This window comes from Channa argus, chromosome 12 (genome assembly GCF_033026475.1).
Source record: "Channa argus isolate prfri chromosome 12, Channa argus male v1.0, whole genome shotgun sequence".
In the NCBI taxonomy this organism is placed as follows: Eukaryota; Metazoa; Chordata; class Actinopteri; order Anabantiformes; family Channidae; genus Channa; species Channa argus.
The window spans coordinates 21,715,866-21,737,689 of record NC_090208.1 but is presented as its reverse complement, the minus strand read 5'-3'; the positions used below and the strand labels follow the sequence as shown (position 1 = coordinate 21,737,689).

Genomic DNA, 21,824 nt, shown 5'->3' with positions numbered 1-21,824 from the left:
GGAAACGGTTAACTTTGTCCAAACAGCTGACCACATTTGGTTTAAAAAAAGATCTAAATCCATGGCAATAAAAGAAAATATTTTGACTCTGATTGTTTTATTATGCAATTCAATTTAAGCACATTTGTCGGTGCTTTAAATATTATTGAATATTTCATTGCTCTCTCTTTAGCTTTAAAACATTGACTGACTGCATTTACATGCACTTAAGAAACCTGCTTACTGGAAATCTGCACATGCATGCGGCAGAAGAATGACCTGATTATTCCTCTACCTCTGACTTAACTTGGAGGCACAGAAGCACAGATTTGAACTATATAGTGACAAAACTGCTGCTTTCTGACTTTTGTGTGGGTGTGTGTTTGTCAGCAGAGTGGCCAAGCATGGGGAGATTAAGGAGAGATGAAGCTGATCTGAATAAAAAAAAACACATGAGTGACGGTGACTTATTGTGACTTCTATGAGGCACTTTGTGTCAGTTACATTTTGTTTCAGACATTAGGCAGACTGTCAGACAAATGTGGCGGCATCGTCCTGTTAATGATGTCTTCTTTCATTCAACAGCATGTACCATTTGTTACGCACTTGCACAGATGGAGAAAACTGATTAGAAACCTGGTTACGTGGCAAAGCAATCTGCATTCTCCGGCAGGAATTTACCTGAGGAAACCAGGTTTCCCTAATCCCCTACCCTGACTTTGGAAATTAGCTTCCTCGTTTAAATGATACTTAAGAAATCAGCTTTCCTAAGACGTGGCTTCTTAAGTCTATGTAAACATACTTAATGCAAAACCTTGTCTCAGCTATCAAGAGGCAGGGTACACCCTGGACTGGCTGCCAGCCTATCTCAGGGCTAACGCAGAGAGACATACATAGACAGAGAACTATTTAAACTCACAGTCACAGCTACAGGCAATTCAGTCCCCAGTTAACCTAACATGCATGTCTTTGGACTGTGGAAGGAAACTGGAGTACGTGGGGGAAACCCACGCAAGCTAAGGGAGGACAAACAAAGTCTTTTAGTTTTTAGTTTTTAGTTATACAGAGATGATTCAAGATTTAACTCCCCTCACTTAAACTCAATGTTTATTATTATACAAAAATTGTAAAATAATATAATATTGAATGATTTAACCTTTTATTGATATTGCAAAGAGGTGTATTTAGTATTGTTTAGTGTTGCGTAATTAATTACAATCGTGATGTAAATGTATAGAGCTGCATGATTTAATTAAATATGTATATGTGTGAAAGTGACAAGCTGTTCTGTTTGTGTACAGGTTTAAGTTACAAATCAGTTGTCCGAGTAATCCTTTTCCTTACAACTACATACGTTTTCTCATTATATCAAAGTGTTTTTATATCACTATTGCAAATTGCAATGTGGTCCATGATACTCAAAATGTAACTCACCAAATCTTGCAACCTAAGTTTTGTGTTATGATCTATATGTGAAATCATGTTTTATTTTGTTAAATGTGCAACAGGATATGTTTTGCATCAAATGTTGTCACTTTGAAAAAAAAAAAATTTTGGATACTCTTTTCCTTTTTCCTCTCTAATTCTCTACTTCTGTCATTGGGATTTGACCTTTTGGTCAGTGACCTCATCAATAAGGGGCACATATGGGGGAAGGGTTGGGTCAGGGAAGTGTGTGTATGACATTGATTGGGCCCCTAATATAGCTTGAGTGGGGTGTGTTCAGTGTAATGGAATAGGGTTAGGCAAGGAGAGGTTGTATGGCTCCCCCATCTTCCACCATGTTAGGTCTAGGTGTGTGTGTGTCTTGCAGGTGGACTACACAATCACTCTTTCTCATCTCTCTTTTTATCTTTTATATAAATCTCTGTCTCTATTTTTCTACCATTACTCCAACCTCTACCCCTTCAGCTTCTTCATCACCCTCCTCCTACCTCCTATGCTTTTATTCCGTTCCACCCTCCCTGCCTTCCTCCGTTCCTCCCTTCCTCCAGTCAGGTGTGCGGGAGGTGAGGGAGGATGAGAGGTATTAGCCTCGTTGTCTGGAGCCAGTTGTAACCCTATATCTTGACAATGAAAGGAAGGGTTGGTAGTAACTTGAGCTTTAGTGATTGTACATTGAACACAAAGGTCATTTTGGAGACACTGGAAATTAGTGAATACACATAGTCTCCGCCCTATGTCAAAATGTATTTAAAAGCATATTTTCTTTCCTCAATTAGTGATGTAATCACAGTGCAATGTCGCCCTGGTGATTGTCTTCCTCCATCTTTCGGAAGCAGAGGCTCGTGGGTGATTGGCTTGTCCAGGCAGCTGGAAAATGGAGTTTAGTGAGCTATGTGCCCTCAGGCTGTTACATGCTCTCTGACACACACACCAACACAATCCAATGTACATACAAGCAGTCAACACAGATGATCTGGTGTGAGGATGTGATTAGTAGAAAAAGGAAATGAGGAAAATTATTATTTACGGGCAGAACCGAGCAAAGCAAAAAGGGGGACACCAGGTATGTTTTCTATTACGCTCTTTCAGACGCAGTACCAAAACCGCAATGTTAAAAACTGTGGCTTAGTGGATCTGTTCACATCAGTGCATGGCAGCATCAAATATACACATCCAGGTGGAGAGAACCCAGGATCAGCTGCCTTATGGGTCTAATCATTTCATTCCTCAGCATCATAATGGTCTTTCACTTTGTTTTAATGTAAAAAGCTAATATTACATGTCACTTTTACACTGCACCATAGATTATGTTAATTGTCTAAAATTAAAAAACCTATGTAAAGTGGATAATTCCATACTTCTGGATTAGCATTGCGTATGCTATTTCTCTGACAGTCGAGAAAAAAAGCTGTTCAAACTTTCATCATGACATGTAATGTTTTGCAGTCTTTGTGTTTTACATTGTCAAATAGTCAAATATTACACACCTCGCTCTGCTTAGCAAGTACAAACTAGGAGAAAAATTATAGACACAGCTTACAGGACCTCCTAGCTGGGAGGCAGCAGCACTAACCACCCGTAAGAAAGCCAATAGATCAACGTGCCACACCTGACAGGGTGGGATTCGATCCTGCTTGATTGAGTGCTTGATGCACTGAATCGACTCAATACATGTTAAGACCAAACTTCACATTTTTTTGACTTTTCTTTCTTTCTTTTGTATCAAGATATATCAAATGTTTATATTCTTCCCCATCCCTGGTAATCAACCATAATTCAATGTTTACGACTGGGATATTGTGCTGTAACACCAGCAGCAAAAGCCAAGACTTTTCCTTTAGTCCCAGTATTTGGTCTGGAGTGTGTATAGTCAGCCTCAGTCCACTTCAGTTCAGGTTTTTAGCCCCACAACTGCAGCATAAGTCTAGCTATCAGCCTCGCCAGGCTGAAGGGACCAGATGTGTCAAGTGGTTGAGCTGGGCGACACAGTGGGACCTCTGGGGCCTGTTGTAGAGCCTTTACTGCTTCTGGACTTTGGATCTTTTTCTCACACCACCCCAAACCCTCTGTCCGTCTCAGGCCAGGGCTTTTCCTGCGCAGTGTGGCACAGTGTGTGGCCTGGCACTTGGCCAGAGCAGCCAGCCTGCTTGCCTCTGCCAGCCTCCCTCCTTTGAGACCCAAGACAAAGCTGGGACACAGCCAGACACTCCAGACTCGCTGTTTATCTCACCATCACCGCCCCCCCCGTCTCAAAACTCTGTTCTTTTTCCTCTCAATCATTAGAGGTCATTCTGTGCCTCCTTTCTTTCATTTTCTTTAACACAACATCCTTTTGCATGTATGCTGTCTTTATTTTCCTTCTTTTTTCTTTTGTTCTACACTTCATGTTATGTCTGCTTTCATCTCTTGTTCATCTTAACATTTCACTTGCATCTTATCTGCACTGCTCCTAATCGCTTGTCAGTGTTTAGAATTTCCATTTCACACACACATTGCTTCTTACATCTGCACACATATTCACTCTAAAGGGCCTATTCATAATATTAAAGAATTTGGGTCTGGCTGTGGTGAGCCCAGCATTTACACGCCAAAACTACCGGAGGAACCATACTAAAAAGGGCCATATTTCAGGTATTGCTATATTTCAGGGACTAAAACACAGACTTTTAACAATCATGTAGCTGTATTTGCTTAATGCTGAATAACTACATCTGCTGTTTCCTAAACCAAAAAACTGTGCCCTCCTGCTCCACACGCTCCAGAGGTCTGCACAGCACACCACACAACAATGATGAGGTGCAAACTAGTGAAAACTAAAAGGTTAAAAAAGTTTTTAGCTTAAAATGAAATTATTTTGTGTAAGAAATAATATCATTTAATGTTTAGGAATCTACCTTTGTTTTTGTTTTTTTAAGCATGTCTAGTCAATTTGAGAATAAACAACAAACAGACAAAACCTTGGATGTTTGGATAAACCAAGGGGTCACAGGGCTCACTGAGGTCACATCCTAGTGTTGTAGTTTACTGTCTCATTCCAGGCTAAATAAACCTAACATTTTATCACTACATATTACTACTCGCAGAAGTTTTAACATTCACCATTAACAAACCAGTGCACAAGGACCAACTTGTTTTATCTGTCATTAATGATCATAAATCTGCTCGAGGGAGAGAGGCAGATTAAGAGAGAGGAGAATGAGTACATATATTCTTATGTTGACTTTTTGGATTGTAATTACAATAAAAACCATTGTAATGCTGATGCCGAATTCAGTTCGAGTTTCAGAACCCATGTTCATGTTTATGTTGAACTGAATCTTGAGCCTGGGGCAGTGTGAGAGCGGCTGCTGACATTGTGATGAAATGTCTATATGTAATTGAAGCAGCTGCATCAACAGTTAGTCTGACACGGTCCTGGCTTTGATATGTCATCAAAAACTCCATTAACTTAACAAGAGAATAATCCTCTTGTATAAAATGTGCTTTTCGTTGTAGAGACAACACTAAAGTTCTGTCACTTCACCGAGATAAAAAAAAATCGGGGAGGCATGAAAATTAACCTTCATTCATTTTCCTATTAGGAAAACTGAAATGCAAATCTCTTCATTAAGATGGTAAACAATAAAATACCTGGTAAAACTTGTGAAAAAAAAGAGCAACTAATTGTATTGTATTGTACTGTAAACTCTCAAATCATTACCCCTGATCTTATGTCTTTATGGTGTGACGTGGCAGAGCGAATCCTTCTTATGATGTTATTCAATTTGTTTTGGAGCAACGAGGCCTTTCAAAAGCAATGGTCAAAATGCCCATACTTTCCCTCTGAACTTCTGCCCTAATGTATTGCAAAATGCAAAAAAATGCATTTATCTTTCAAATTATAATAATAATAATGCAATAGATGTAATCACATATTTCAATGACTTTTAAACAAGATCCCAAATGCAACACGGTGTCAGAACTCATCCCTAATTTCAGCCCACATTATATTGGCATGCAGTCTTTCTTAATCCTGTTGCAGTGTGCACATAAACACTCAACCTAATTCAACACATCCCCACACACACTGCAGAGAGCTGTGTGTGTGTGTGTTTGTCATCCTGTCGCTGTGTGTGGGCTCCACATCAAAACAGCTGCATAACCGAAGAGCTAACCCTAGCCATCAGACTACAACCTGCTAGCGTGCATCACTCACTATTTGTGTGTGTGTGTGTGTGTGTGTGTCCTCCACAGCCACCCACGGTGCTGCTGCTAACATCTTTGGTTGACTCTAACACTTTATAGAGAAGAGCAGGTTTTACTTTCCTCTCAATATCTCTTTCACATTTACTCTCATTTACAACTTTCATTTATTTGGATGAACGGTTACAGTTAATGGAGGGATAATGTTAATTTCTTTTTGTTAAAATGAGTTTAAGCCAAGGCATCAACATTTTTTTTATACCCAGCTGTGTGCAGACCTAAGTTCTTGATTGTTTTCTCTTTCTTTTATAAGTCCTTCTCTGTGTGTAGTCTGTATCAGCTAATACCGGCATCGGGAGCTTACTAGCCTGTGAGTCAGTTACACCAGTGTCTGATGTCTTAGAGAAGAGCAATAGTCGAGTTGCACACTTAAAGACAGGAAGTCCCACTCTTGATTTCCACCTTCTCTAATCGGGGGGAAACCTCACTTGAAAAAATTATTGATGCATCGAATCTTAATTGTCTTCATTGCAGATGTGAGAGGTGGGCAGCCACAGGGGCAGCCCAGGGACGTAGGACTGAGGGTGTTACCGCATAGATTTCTTATTAACATATATTTGGGTCAGATTTCTACTAAAAGAATATTTACAAATTAACATACATACATGAATACCCTTTGGTTGCATAAAAGTTCTTACCTCAATTTTTTGAAGGATATGGGTCAAATGCACAAAATAATACTCAGTCATGTGCAAAACCCAGAGAAGAGCAATTGTTGTGAAGCCCACATTTATGACTGAACTAATGTGGTTATAGGAATTCTCCCACTGTTTTCAACATGGTGATAAGTCAGCCGTGTCGTCTTCAGTAAAAAATTGTTTGTTTGTTCTTTTTATTGCAGTTTTTACCATTTTTTAAAAATCATTTATCATTGCATTCTCCTCTCCTCAGATGATGACAATAAAAAAAATTGGACAGTAGTTTAATATTAGGTCCTAATTTAACTGTGAAAACTGAACAAGAGCATAACTTTAACACAAGTAGTACGTCAAAGTTATGCCAGTTTAAATTCCCACCGTAGAGATTACATACACCCTTTACACTGATCATGCTAAATTTATTCTGAAGTTTCTTTCTTACTCCACATGATAAATGTCATAGTATGACTTCTGATCACAACTTAGCACATTAACTCATAGAGCCAGCTTCAACCACTGACTGCTGCAGAATTACGTCATTGTTAAAATGAATTGAATTTTCTGGTTCTGTATTGGAGGCTTCAGTCGGATTCTGTTGAAGCTAATGTAGCGTGTCATATTACATTATTCTGACCTTGTCTGTCTCACAGCTCTCACTGGCTTCGTTAGGACCATTTTCTGTAGCCTCAGGTCAGTTTTTCTGTACAAAGCAGACTGACTGTGGGATCAATCTCTTAAGTTGCTTTATAGAGAAAAGGCTTTTTTTTTCTTTTTCTTCCCCTAAGGTCGTGTGTGTGAGTGTGTATACGGGGAAGGTAATATTTTGCCTTCTATGTTGTGCTTGAAGTATTCCTTTGGTCAACTCCAAACTTTAACATAAAACACTCCAGTCATCCACCCTTGCTCATCTCTGTGTCCTCCAACTCTCATCACCCCCCTCCCCTTTCTTTCTCTGTGATCTAGTGACAGTATCTGGTGAGACTGTCCTGCAGATAAAGAGGGAGCAAGTAACATTAGACATACTGACGCCCCTACACACACACACACACAGACACACTTACACAAGAAACATGAAAAAACATGAGAACACAGGCAAGTAAGTTGAGTTTAGACATAAACTTTATGGAGTTGTGTGCAATCAAAACTGTTTCGTCATTACTCTCTGCAACAGTGTTTGACACACAGGGCTATTTTTTAAATCCCACAGTCAGCCCTACAGCCCACTCAATGATTCACAAGTTACTACAAGCCAAACACACGCATCCACATGCTCACACAACCTGAGGATTTCCACGGAGATAGCTGTGTGTTGGTGAAAAAAAAGTCTCATACTTGTCCAGTACCCAAGTAACTAAGATATATGTTTGCCTCTGTTGCTGCAGTGCATGTTAGTTTGTGTATGTGTGTGTCACGTGCCTTTTGGGCAGATGCTAAACAGCTGCATGTGGTTTGGATTTGTATATCTGACAGCGGCTGGCCTCCCTCTCTCTCCTGTCTGGAATCAAGGGTGAACCTCCTCCTCATTTGCCAGCTATCAAAGCACTGACCAAATGACAAACACACACACGCTCACACACACACAGCCACATTCACGGCCACATTCACTTCACATACTGCTTCTTTTGTTTCTTGGTCTAAGAGGAGCCAGATGTGAAGTAACACATGCACATGCTTGTGTTCCCCAAACTGCTCTGCTCTTGCATTTTATGTGTGTATGCCTGTTCGTTTGTGTTTGCAATTTTCCTTTGTTCCCGGGTGTTTCTCTAACTGCAAACACGTTTCTGTACTTGTTGGTAGACAGTATATGTACATACTGTATGTGATCCGGACTAAAGTATTATATGTGTGTGCTGTCCTCCCCATTAACAGGGCTTGTTGTTTTGTCTAAACCTCCAATCTTCTCCTTTGGCATGCTGACTCAGCTGATCTGAAGCATTTACTAGGGTGTGTGTTACAGATCCAGCAGGGTTTAATAGGGTCTCTGTGCCTCCTGGGCTCTGATGATTCACGTCCCAGTCAGCCAACAAGTCTATATATGTATTAGTGTGTGTATTTGTGTGTGTGGACTGTCATTATATTGTATGTGCTGGGAGAGGTACACTAGAAAAGTGTTTACTCTGGATGTGGCTATTCTGTAGGTGGTGAAAGGCATAATGTTTGCATGCGCATGCGTGCACGTGTGTGCAATAATGACCTTGTCTCTCATTGACAGTTCCCAGAAGGTTGATGAATAAATAAAGGTGTGATGCCTCAGCAGTAAGCCTTTGTCTGCTGCTAGCAAGCCATACTGACAACACATACACACCATTATCTCCCACTCTTTTTGCAAGTTGTATTTGCATAGCAGAATGTTGGTCGTCTCAGATGCTCATACCAAGAATTATAGCTTTTCTGCTCCATCATCTACATTACGGTGTGTCTGTGTGTGTGTGAGAGAGAGAGAGAGAGAGAGAGAGAGAGAGAAAGACAGAGACAGAGAGAGTTCCACATATTTGCATAGGAACTTTGCCACAACTCAACTTCTGAACACTACACTTGAGTTATAAACTTTTTTTAAACGTTTTATGTATGTTTTTGTGTGGTTGTTGTGATTGTGTCCATGTAAAAATATACCAGAGCTTCAGGATCTTTAAAAATAACTCCAAGATGCAAGGAGAAGCTGTTGAGTGCATATGGAAACCTCACACCCACTGTGTGTGTATGCACACATACCAGTGAAGTGGGAGTGGTGCCACTGTTGAGGACATGAGGAAGCTCCATAAGGTCAAAGGTCAGACCAGACAGTCAAGCCTTTGCATAAGCCCAAACCAGGTGTCCTAGCAACCAGGACAGCCATGGGCACAAGAAGCTTAGAAGTACATAAACATTAAAAGTCAAAACACTTATATTCTCTCACACAATTTTAGAATCACTATGCAACACATGACCCAACAAATCTAACACAGTTGTGGGATTTTCCTTCCTTTTCTTTCTTTCCTTTTATGTTTCCTTTTGCGTCATTTGTTTCCAACCACTGAACAAAAAAAAACTCAATTGCAGAATAGTTTCACACACTGAATGCTCATCCAGTCACGTGACTTGCTACGGTGTCCGCTAAGGGACGAAAGTAACTTAAAGGCAAATTGTGGTACAACTTCACCTAAAAATGTCCTACACAAACCTTTTAATTAAATGATTTTCTTCTTTGTAGAACCTAACTGTGAATTATATTTCCCAATTTACACAGTACAAAGTAACACACCTAAATCTATCAGGTTACTCTTTTTCCGAGGCACAGTTTCTTTGCTTCTTTCTGTGTATCTGTAATTAGTTTGATGAAGCAGTTGGTCACTGACTGGGCATGTTTTGATTTCTATATAGACATTCATTTCCTCCACTCACCGACAAATTCCGAGACCTTGTAATTTAAAACATCACAACATGCTGATCACAATTGTTTTTAGAAAGTCTGTCGCGAAATCAGGTATTTTAAGTAGTAACAATCACAAAAAAGGTCAGGGAAATCCTGGAGGGAATGATGCTCACACATCTGGGGCATGGGTAAGCTCTCATTAAATCCCCTGTAACTCATCATAATGGCTCTCATGAACCTGTTTGAGCTCAAGCCTTATTAGGAATCACAAATTACATGTGGCAGGTTTCTCTTGGTTCTGATGTGTTTATCACAACAACTGACATTTACAATTTACAACAATGTTTTCCAATCATTTTCCTCCTATGTTCCCAGTTGGCAGTTATAGTATAAGATGTTTTAAAGTTTAGCGTTTCCCATAGAATCATCTAGCTGATCTGAATCTGATCTGCAAAGCCTCTCTCTCTGTCTCCCTCTCAATGATGCAGTATCAGGAAGAGCAGCAGCAGAAGTGCAGAAGCAGCAGGTTTAATTTGTATTTATTTATACATCTATAATTAAGAAAGTGTGTGCATACCCCCCTTCACCATGCACACACACAATCTAAGATTTTGCTGCTGTTCAATATACAGAAGTTGATTTTCAGTTATTTATATGGCATAAAAATTTATAATTTAATTAAACGAAACCTTACTACATGTAGTTAGCGGACAACTTTGATGTGGGCTTACAGGTTAGGATACAGTAAAAGGCCTATCCCTTGTAAAGTCAGAGCTTCACACATCAAAGACAAGCAGACAGCCGACTCATAGCCACTTTCTCCATAAATGTACATGTGCATGTGATGTTTGACAAACCTTTATGCAAACGTCACTGCAGTACCGTAGCATATCTCATACATGAAGGAAATAATTTAAGTAAAACATTAACCAGTATCACAGATATCTTCCTGTCCAGATGTCTACAGTTCTTAAATCAAGAATAGAGGGATTTTTTTGCCTCACTTTACCAGCATTGTAGTGTCTCCCATCTTTTTGTCACTGATTATTTAAGTTTTGGAATAGTAATGCTTTCTCAGTACTGTTTCCTACAGTCTCCACACCCAACCCAGACAAACTGAGCCAGTAAACATGGAAAGTGTGACTTTCAAATTTATACACTCCTTTGGCAGTGTTTGGCCTACTGATATTTGTTACTTAGTACTTTGAAAGTAAACGGTGTGGAGAAAAAGTTAGTAAGACCTCACTGCAATCCTGGACAAAAGAGACATATTGGAAAATAAACATAGAGACAGGGAAATGGAGAGATGAGAGCATATGGATGGAGGAGGAAGAGGGAGAACTAATTAAAGAGTTTTAGTTGGGTGTTGATTCCATGTGGAGTAATGGTCCCAGGTGTGTGAGATGGGGGAAACAGAGAAGGTGAAGCAAAACTAGGAAACTAGGTCCCAATGTGCCATATGTTCCCTCTTTCTTCTCACTCGTTTTCCATCTCTTTCATTTCAGTCTATGCACTGATTCCCGTGCGAATAGCTGATCTTATATTGCTTTTCTATTGCTCTTTTCCTTTGTAAATCTTCCTCACCATTCTTTCTTTTTTCTCCGAACATTTGTAGCACTTACTGCAGTGTATTGCAGGGTGGGTAAAGTGATAGTAGGAACTGGTTACTAGAAGTGTGGTGTGTGTGTTTGCAGGATGCATGTTATCATATGGCACAGTCCACATATCTTTACTGGACTTTCATTCCACAGTAAAGGAACTGACCACGTGCTTAAAATGACAGGTTATCTAAAAATAGCAGCTAAACTTGCTGACCCTTTCTTAAACACAGCCCCACTCTTGCAGGATAACAACCCCCCCTCATCAGTCAACTCTCCATCCCGTTATGAAATGTAAGCTGCTCCCACTGTACTGTACATTCCACTCAGAGGAACAAGCCAACTCCCCTGTAAATTACAGAGCAGGGGGCTCTCAGTCATTGTTTTCTGCCAAACAAAGACAGTTAGCAAACAGGAGTGGAGCAGTTTCCAACCGGTGGTTAGCTGGACTTAACCAGGGAAGCTGCTGCTGCTGTGTCACCAGGCTGGAGTGCCTCAAGGCTCAGTCCCGGGGCTCCTCTTTAGTCTCTCTCTCTCTTTCCCCTCTTTAGTATTTCTCTTTTTTCTCTCTTTCTGTTGTGACTGTGTGCATGCACGTCTTTATCTGTGCCCATGTGTGGGCCCTCAGGCTGTTGTCAGGCAGATCATGGGAGCTGTTGTGAGTTAACCCAGCTGTCTGTCTCTACCACCAGACCTATGTTACCCAAAGAAATAAAGAAGCAGAAGGAAAAGCAGGAGAAAAGGGCTGGGAGGAGGGAGTTTACAACAGGGAATTGGAGCGAGTGCATTCCTCGACGTGCACAAAACATGTCCGCAGGGGAACTGCAAGTCTAGCAAGATTCACAGACTTTCAATTTCTTAAACAAGACTCCCCTCCTCCCCCTCTGACTTTTCTTGTTCTCCTTCTCCCCCTATTCATGGCCCTGGAGTGGTAAGCAAAGGCATAATCTGTGGAGGAATTCCAAAAAGCAGGGATTATCAAAAAAAAAAAATAATAATAATAATAATAATTGGTAGGTAGAGCCTTAAAAAAATTTGAGTAGATTATTTAACTGTGACATTTGACAATATGAGTGATTTTAGTTTAAATAAGGGGATTAAAAATTACCAAAACAAAATAAGAGGCTCTTGTTATGTTTTTTTTCCTACAAGCAGCTACACTTTAAAGACACTACTGTTAAAGCTTTAGTATGCAACTTATGCTAATGGTAGCATGAAACTAGAAATCAATCCTTCTCCCTGATTCCTTCTCCCTGCTCTCAAACAGCTCTATCTGGCTTTGCTATTTGGCTCCCAAACCTATAATACAGGAATTCTTCACTAGATGACTTAAATAGCTTAATTTGGAAAGATCTGAATGTTCTAGAATGATTGGGGTGAATAGTGTTGACAACAAAGTAATTTTTGTGGTCCACATTGTGCTTTTTGTTTATGAATTCATTGCATGTGGCATCATTAATTTGCTTCTCTTGAAGTCGAACATTGTGCATTGTGACTATTGTGGATGACCACATCACATTGATGATTCTTAAAACGATTTATTGTGCAGCCCTAATAAGACTGCTGCAAATCAAAGCAGAAATTGTTGAAAGGTATGTGCTTGGTGAGAAGGGTGGCCCTCGCCCTCACTGCTGCCAGTGCTGTTCTGTTATTCTGGGTCACAGGAGGCTTAACATGTGATTTAGATTAGATTTCTACTGAAAAATATGCACAAATTTGCATACTGTAGCTTTAAGTGTCAAGTTTTTGTTCTGAACTTTTTGGAATAAAGTAACATTAGCTTTTTCTTGCAAACTTTTTTTTTTTTTTTACAGTTTTACATTATTTTGGAAATGGGGTTATAATATTAATTATCGCAATGGACAAAAGAGAGTAACTTATATTAGTAATAGCTAGTCAGAATCCAAATATATAATAAAATAAGCTGTAAACAGTCAGAATAAGACATCTGACATGATGTCCATGACAGTCAAACTCATCTGTGAAACCCTATAAATCTATTTGGTGATTTCTGCTCCTAAAATAGTGAGTATGCAGCTTTTTTGTTTTAAAATTGAAAATTACTTTTACATTTCTTTGTTTTGAACTGTTAATTAAATGTAGTGAACTCTTACTTAGAAAACATTACTGTGAGCTTGAAATACTGCTTTTTTAATGCATTTTTACAAAATTGATGTTCTGTAGAATACAAAATTGATCAGCAATCTGTTTCCTGTGGTGGGTTTTCTTGCCTCCTGCAACATTTCCACCAACATTCGGGACTTTATTGGACCTTCTTCATACGCCAAATAAGGTGGTGTTTTGTTTGTAGCAACATTCAGTATAGGTTGACAGCAGCGTGGTGATTAAAATGTTACACTGTGTGTATGACTGTTATTGTAAACAAGCTGCATCTTTGAGGCTTAGCTCCTTCTGTCCTACTTAACTGGTCGATAAACAGGCTTCAGCATTAATTATGGTGATGTCTGATATTGCGCCTTCTTACATCATGCTGGTACAATATCTTGTTTATATATTTCTGTATAGTTGTGTGTTATTTTTGTCTGTCTGTCGTTTAAGTGTGTGTGTGTGTGTGTGTGTGTGTGCGTGTGTGTGACTAGTGTGGAACTCTGCAGAACAAAATGGCAGTGGGTGTATGTGTTGTCTGGCCGTCATAATCGCTACCACTCTGACGTTGATCAGTACATTTCATTCTGTTTGCCTTAGTAGCTCTGTGTGTGTGTGTGTGTGTGTGTGTGTGTGTGTGTGTGTACGTGCGTGCGGGCGCACACGTGCCTCTTTTCATATGTAGAGGCAGAATTACATCAGATCTTGTGTATTTCAGAAAAGCATTTGCATATTTTCTGTCACATTGTCTTTTATAGTCTTTGTAGTTGATTAATATTTTAGCTGTGTCTTGCTCTGTTTTTGCGTGTGTACTGTGTTCATGTAAACAGGCTAAAAACTATTAAACTTTACTTTATGTGCATTTGGTATATTCATAATATTTTACATAAATATAATTCCCTTGAAAGAAGGGCACTGTTTTGTTTCCTGCCTTCGGTTCAAATACTGTATTTGTATTTGTAAAGGTTTTCCTACTTATTTGTTGCATTAAGACTTTTAGGAATGTTTGTAATTCTGTAAGCAAACATATTGGCCCAGATTTTAATATTTCATAATAATATTTATAACAGTGCCTGAAACCTTCTCCTTTGATGTCCAGTTTAATACTTTTTGAGGTGTTTGGCAGAAAATCTAGTTAAATGAAAGAAAAATATGTAGTTCACTGTCTGACCAAAGGTTTGTAGACAGGTCAACAGGCAATGTCCATGAAGAAATCACTGGCTGACTGTTTCAAATTCAATATCAAAATGTTTGGTTTGCAAAAGTTAAATGACCAGCACATTGCCCTGACATCACCCCCATTCAAGATCATTGGGTTGAAATGGAACACTGAGCTGAGGCACAACAGGGCAGAACTGGAGCTGAGCCGCACTGATAGGAGCAGCCAGTTTACATTTACAGCAGCAGCTCATGCCTATGGTTTTAGAATACAGTGTTCAACAATCACCTATGGATGTTAATTAAAAAATAGATATATATTTGCTTTTCATAAACAAAGGCTGTAGAAAAGTACATTGATCAATATAACATCAAATCAACTTAAGGCAACATAACATAATGTCAAAGGTAAAGCTACAACTCCTCGGAGGGCTTTACAATTTGCTCCACAATGACACCCGCTGTCCTCAAGTCAGAAAAAGATACTCCCCTCAAGATAACTTTTAATGAGGAAAAAACAACCAATTGTCTACTTACATGGTGATTTGCATCAAGTTGGCACAAAAGCAATAGATGTTGTGAAGTAGGCCTTTTCCAGCATATATATGGCACAAACAAATGTGTATGTTGTGTGTATCATTTCTCATGCGTGTGATGCATTTGCTTTTCAGGTGAAGGCCCAAAATATTACAGTCGGTACACACCCACAGTGTGCTCACCAGTGACAGGTAAGAGGAACAAACATCTTTGTGTGTGTGTGTTAGTGTGTGTGTGTGCGTGTGCGTGCGTGCGTGTGTGTTTCTTCTCTAATAGATTATCGATGCACTTCTGAGTTGGTTGGCTACAGCAGACAGTGGAAATGGGCCTGGACTCCCCTGAGGAAACTAGATATCTTCAACTCACACAAATATACACACTATACCGCTAACAAACACATACAGTCGCTACAAACACAAGCACAATGTGACTTTGTAGGGAATGAGCTCTCATGCACAAGACTTTTTAAAGCACATTTTGCACACTCACACACATACTTATGTACAATTAGACACACCACACACCTGGTGGATCTTCAGAGGAAGCTCAGCTCCATTCTGCCTCTATTTGAAGATGAAAGGAGGAGGAGAGAAGAGACAGGCAGGAGGGAAAGGAGGAGGGATTAGAGGAGAGGACAAAGAGGAGATGTAGGAGGAGAGAGAGTGAGGCAGGCAGGGAGGTAGAGGACAAAGACAGCAGATAAAAAAGAAGAGAAGGAGTGAAGATAAAGAGTGACAGCCAACTCTGCACACTGCCTCTCTTCGCTTCTTCTCTCATATACTCCTGTGTGAACAGATGGGTGAAGGTATCAGATTTTAATGTGATGCCAAATGTGAAAAATGGGACACACACAACACACACACACACACACCTGCAGTCACATGACTGCCCACACTTTCACTTCACCAGACAGATTCAATACATTTCCTTCCTTGTTTCCTTTTGTCTCCTTAATCTTCACTACACTTTTATTAAGATTCAACATGATGGCACCATGTATGAGTTTTATGTAGAGAAATCATGGGCCTGTCTGGTCAGACTAGCTCTACAGTCCTCTTTCTGCAGAGCATGTACTGTACACACTGGCTGCAGAAAATTTGAACTGAGTGCTTGTGGTTGGAACTAGTGTCATTTGCGTGATGTGGATTTCTGTGTTGGCAGCAATAACTGATGCAGAAATGCGAAATTTTCAACTTTTGTAACTACGCCACCTTGTAGGGATGAGTACACAAAGCAAATTGATTTATAACAAACCAGATGAAGTGATTAACTGGTTGCTTTAGCTCACCGGATAACAAAAGATCCATCCAATCAGATAGATGAATCCCCAGAAAAACATGATTATACAAGTGCAATTTCTTATTAGTTAATCTGTTGTTTTAATGAAATAAAATTAGATGATTGTGGTGAGAATAAGAATAATAGTTTTGTTATTAAACTCTTCACTCTTCTAATATTAGAATTTCTTGTAGGCAAATGGGTTGACAGTGAAACGTGAGAATTTAATTTAGGCTGACATATCTCTATGAAAGATGAAATAAATTGAGTTGCTCTTGCAATGCAGCAAAACACTGAAATTATACTTGTTTATTTACCATAAGTTTTCCTTTGTCCTCCTCTTTGTAGTTGAAAGTAAGACGGTGAAATGAGCACAGAGCTATGACGAGTTGCAGGTGTTTGTGTGTATATAGTGTGGTTCTGTGGTTACTCAATCTACACACTATCACTGTTTTGCCAGTTGTGGTGGTAACATTTACTGCCAACTAGTAAAACTAGTTGAGTTTGATTTTAAATTTTAGTTTTTTGTCCAGACCAACCTCTTTTCTCCCTATTTCTCTTTCTCAACTCTTCCTATGTTTGCACCCAGCTGTCAAGTGAATTTTATGCAAACTTTGGAAATGTTGAAGACATAAGATGCAAATGTGGTGTTTTCCATTAGTCATTTTTGCAGCGAATAAGTTGGCTCCCTGAATGTCATAACAGAACAGCCACTGGAATCCTGGAAAGGGTCTCTTAACAACCGATCAATTATTGGGCATTAACGCTGAGCCAATAATCCCAAAAGCAATCATTTTAATGGAAGAGTTTGACATTTAGGTAATGCACTGATTTGACTTCTTGCTGAGAATTACATTATGAGGTTTTTAGTTCTCTCATATCTGTCCAATAGATATAAGGCTGTTGTCAGCAACTGATTAGCTCTGTTTAGCATAAAGACTATGAACAGGGAAGAAAGACATCCTGAAGTCCTAACATCACTGTGGCTACTCCAGAAAAACCAGCAGAGACTTCAGGTTGCTTAAGTTCCAGTTGAAGAAACTGTGTGGCACATAATGCTCTGTAAAACCACAACTTGTCATTTTTACACCTCGCATCTAACTTTTGCTAAGACCCAAAAGTCTGACACCACATTGAAAAGCTGTGACATTTCGTGTAAACCTGAAAATGCTGCTGCTACTTAGAAGAACAGTCTCTACACCATTTCTGACGAGGGAAATAAGTTCTTGGGGGTTATTTTAGAAACAGACTTGATTTTACAATTTTGCTAATTGGAGACATTTTTTGGTATACTACAGACAATAAAATTAAAAACCCTGGTCACAAAGTGTGTTATGTGTATGACACAATTACCTGCAAAAATGGTCAAGGTAAAATAATAGTAAAGTACAGTACAATAAAATAATGAAAATTGTGTCATTGCAGAAGTTTTCATCCCCCTTTAATAAAGGCTCTTTCGTACTTTGTAGTTCCTCTATTTGCCTTTACAACCTCCTCCAACCTTTTTTGGGTACCCTCAGGTCAATGTTTGTGTCCTTTTAGGTTAAACTGTAGCCCATTCCTCATGGCATAATTGCTCAATTCTACCAAATTACTTGGGTTGTCTGCCATGTCCTCTCCTCATAGGCAGTTTTTTTTTTTCTCACCACACATTCTTGTTCAAATTATGACCATATGAACTTTGTTCTCATCACACGACATAATCGTATTCCAAATATCATTTGGTTTGTTTGCATGATCCTAATCATACTCCTTGCATGTTACATTATGTCGAGAACTAAGAAATGGCTTCCTGTGTGTTTACTCCCACACAATCCAGACTATTGCAGACTACTATTAAATGTGGAGATGTGGACTTTTATTCCAGGAGGGAAATATACATTTTGTTTTACTCCATTTGCCATTTCAACGTAAGACGAAGCAAACTTTCACTCAACTGTACACTCGGTACATGCTTTGAAACTTAAGTGGCGTTTAATTCATATATTTATATGTTTGACCTCACTACGTTTCCCAAAGCAGTTGCCTTAAGGTAAAAGTTATAGTCTTATATCCACACACATATACATCTTCACAGAGATTCTTATGGGTCAACACATGCATACCTCCTAAATCTTAGTAATGTGGTGTGTTGTCCTGAATTTCAAGTAAAATGATTCCTTGAGCCAACTTTCTGAGAAACGTTCCATTTGACAAAGAAAAACTGATCAATATTACACTTGTTTCAGTATAAAAGAAAACAGCCACATAAATTTAGGGACAGTCACTTATGTGAAGTCCAGATGTTTCAGCATTTTTCTGACACATTCGCTTTCATTGTACTTATTAGATAAAGTCATCACTAATCCAAAAGATCAGCAAGTAAATTTATTTTGCCGTAGTTGATCAGCAGTTGAACATTTCAGCCTTCAGTCAGCTGCTCAGTGTCAACCTATCAAACTCTCTCTCTCTCTCGTAAGACTTGCTGTAGTGATAAATCAACAGCATAGAGGGAAGGAGAGGGTATATTTGATGAAGGGAGAGAAAGAGGGAGGGGGGTGTTGGAAAAAACAGTGCCTTAACCAGTGTTAATTGAACACAGCTGTACCTCGTTAAACATTAATTGGCAATTAATCAGCTCACACCCCCTAGTTGAACATATCTTGAATATATCTTTTGAGGGAAAGAGAGAGTGGGGAATAAAGTAAATTATTCACGGTAGCAAAAGAAAAGCCTGTTCTAGCTTCCCTCTCTCTCACTCACTCCTCCTTCTCACAGTTTCTCTCAGAATGCCGTTCAGCCCATGAATCTGGTTTTCTGCCTTTCTCTTTGCTTCATTCTGTCTGTAGTTCATCCAGAGATGGAGAGAGGTGTCCCAACAAGGAGGGAGTGCACCTGGGGATAGGAGGGGTGGGGGGTTGAGTGGCGTTGATGCTCCTGCATGTGTGTGAATGTGTAACTGTCCACACAAAGTCAGAAAACTTATGGTTGAATTTGTTTTCATACAAATGTTCAACCTATACAACTTATTATTTAATCCCCTCTTCTTTGTCTTTTTCAGCTGCTTAACCTTGAGCTTTCTCTCGCTCTACTCTTTATTCTGTATTTTAATATAAACAAACCTACAATTTAGAAACATTTTCATTTACATATTTCTCTGTTTTTGTTATTAGACAAGTCAGTGAACAGAAAATGATTTAATTGCAGGTCAGAAACGCTACCTACTAACCAGGCAAATGTTAACTCCAGCACTAATAAATAAACCAATTCACTGTAAAATCAACGCCTATATTATGTAATGGACTGTACTGGAATTCACAATAGGTGATCACAGAGAGGGTTTGAAGTTGTCTTTTGAACTTTGCTGCCACACATGTACCGATTCATCCACTCAGGAGACAGTTTTCAAAAAGCTCAGCTTCTAAGTATGTGGATAAAGAGCAACAGCTGAGAAAAAAAAGTCTATTTTCAGATGTACCCAGCTAGAATCAATGTACTCGCAGAGAAACCTGTGAATGTTGTTGAGGTTTATATTCAGCATATGTGGCCACAGGCACTTTCTGTTCCTGCTGTAAAGTGTTTGACTACATACTGTGTGTATTGTGTGTGCAGTTAACCCAGTCTGTCCTGTAGATCCAGTACATCGGGCTCTTCTGCCCAGTGCTTCTGGCTCTTGTAGTACTGGTTGCAGTACAAGGCAACCTGCTTTCATTGCACTGACACATTCTTTTTCGGTTGCTTTCTCCACATCTATCACTATCTCCTCATTTTGGCTCACAGTTTTTCCCCCAAAACTGCAAGTGTTTCCATCTCACTTAATTAAACACTCTTAAATACTTTGTTTCCCTCTGTCTCTTTTCATTATCAGTTGCTGTTACTCTCTCTCCCTACACTCTTCCTTTTTTAGCTGAGACATTTTGGCCAGGTCCCAATAAGCCATTTCTCACCCTCTGTCTGCTTTTACCTCTTTTGCCTCTGATTTGCACTATGTCCTATGTCTTTCTATATTTATATCCGCCATCACCATCTATGTCTCTCCTTCTCACCCTCCCTTTCTGGGCTTCAACTCAAATATTACAAATGCTATTGTGGGCTGGCTGGGAGCCAAATCAGCAAGGTGATAAATCAATACAGAGGAAGAATTATGCAATGTGCCACCATACGGACTGTCCTTGTTTCCTCCTCCCTCTGCAGGTGGACTTCTTTTCTAGTCCTTAACATAGACTCACCTTGTTTTACTTTTACCTCCATTTTGTTGGGTAAATTTTCAGTCGTATTTAAAGATTTGTCCGCAGGGTTAGTTTGGGGTAAAGACACTGTCATGTTTGTTGATCCAGAATACAGCTGGAGTTTGGACTCCACCAGTCAACCGTCAGGCAGATCATATACAGATGGAGAACATTTAGCACTACTGTTACCCTCCTCAAAAGTGATTGACCAACAAAAAAATCCCCTTTTGGCCAGTCAAAAAGAACCCCAGGGTAATGTCTAAGAAAATTAAAGCCTATATTTCAGTGGCTAATATCAGTGTTCACAAATCCACCATCAGTGAGAATTGCAACTCTGCCATGTAAGGCATTGTTGTTCAAGTAGGATGCAGCTTCTCTTGATTGTTGTATAAATACACCTGTATCTGGTTAATGATTATCCTGGCCAAGATTTCATTTTTCAGCAACACGATGACCCCTTTCTGGCTCTGGAAGTAGTAGTAGTAGTAGTAGTAGTAGTAGTAGTGTTTTATTTGATTACCACTTCTCAACTCCATTATCTCCAATTACCATTGGCCAAGAAGCTGAACCCCAAGCTTTTCCTGTGTATGTTCATTACTTGTAAGTTGCTTTGGATCAAAGCCTCTGCTTTTTATTTAAGTGCATACAGCAAAGATACAAAGAAAGGGTTTTAAAAGAGATAAGTTAAAGGACACCTTAACTGAATTTGAACTTGCTTCTTTTGGTTCTAGTTTGCGTAGTACATGTACATAAATGCCATTAAACAATATATTTCTTTACTTCTAGCTGGAAAATGCCTCCAGATGACATCACTTGGAGGAACCTTTAATTCAGATTATGTTATCTAGTTGTTCACACTATAGAGTTTTAATCACAGTGAACCTGCTCCCCCAGATGACATCTTTTGAACTCCTAATGATGGAAAAACTTCTTCAGGTGATGTCATCTGGAGGATTTTTTCAGCTAGAACCAGAGAAACTTTTTAATATAAAGAAGCATTAAAATCATTAATGTATATTTACATCCTAAACTGAAGCAATAGAATGCAAGTAAAAAAAATTGGCGAAGTCACCCTTTAATGTTCTGGTGAGACCAGTGAACTTGGTGAACTTAAGTCCAGACTTAAGTTCAGTTGAGAATTTGTGATTCATAGAGCTTGTGCAGTTTTACAAACAGGCTTAATGCTGGGGGTTAGGGTTTGTTTGACATTTCTAGTTAAATTAGTTGTTCTAGTCAATCTAGATAATCAAACACTGGTAAAGCCAAACTGATACGAGTCAGT

At 39.2% G+C, this 21,824-nt stretch overlaps 1 protein-coding gene across 3 annotated transcripts in view; it reads left to right on the top strand.

Moving 5' to 3' along the window:
- Positions 1–21,824, top strand: part of kdm6ba (lysine (K)-specific demethylase 6B, a) — an 89,893-nt gene that overhangs the window by 20,383 nt on the left and 47,686 nt on the right. For all 3 annotated transcript variants that reach the window (XM_067523066.1, XM_067523071.1, XM_067523072.1), the window contains exon 4: positions 15,191–15,247. The gene's annotated coding sequence lies outside the window, so the exon portion shown is untranslated. The remainder of the gene's footprint in view (positions 1–15,190; positions 15,248–21,824) is intronic.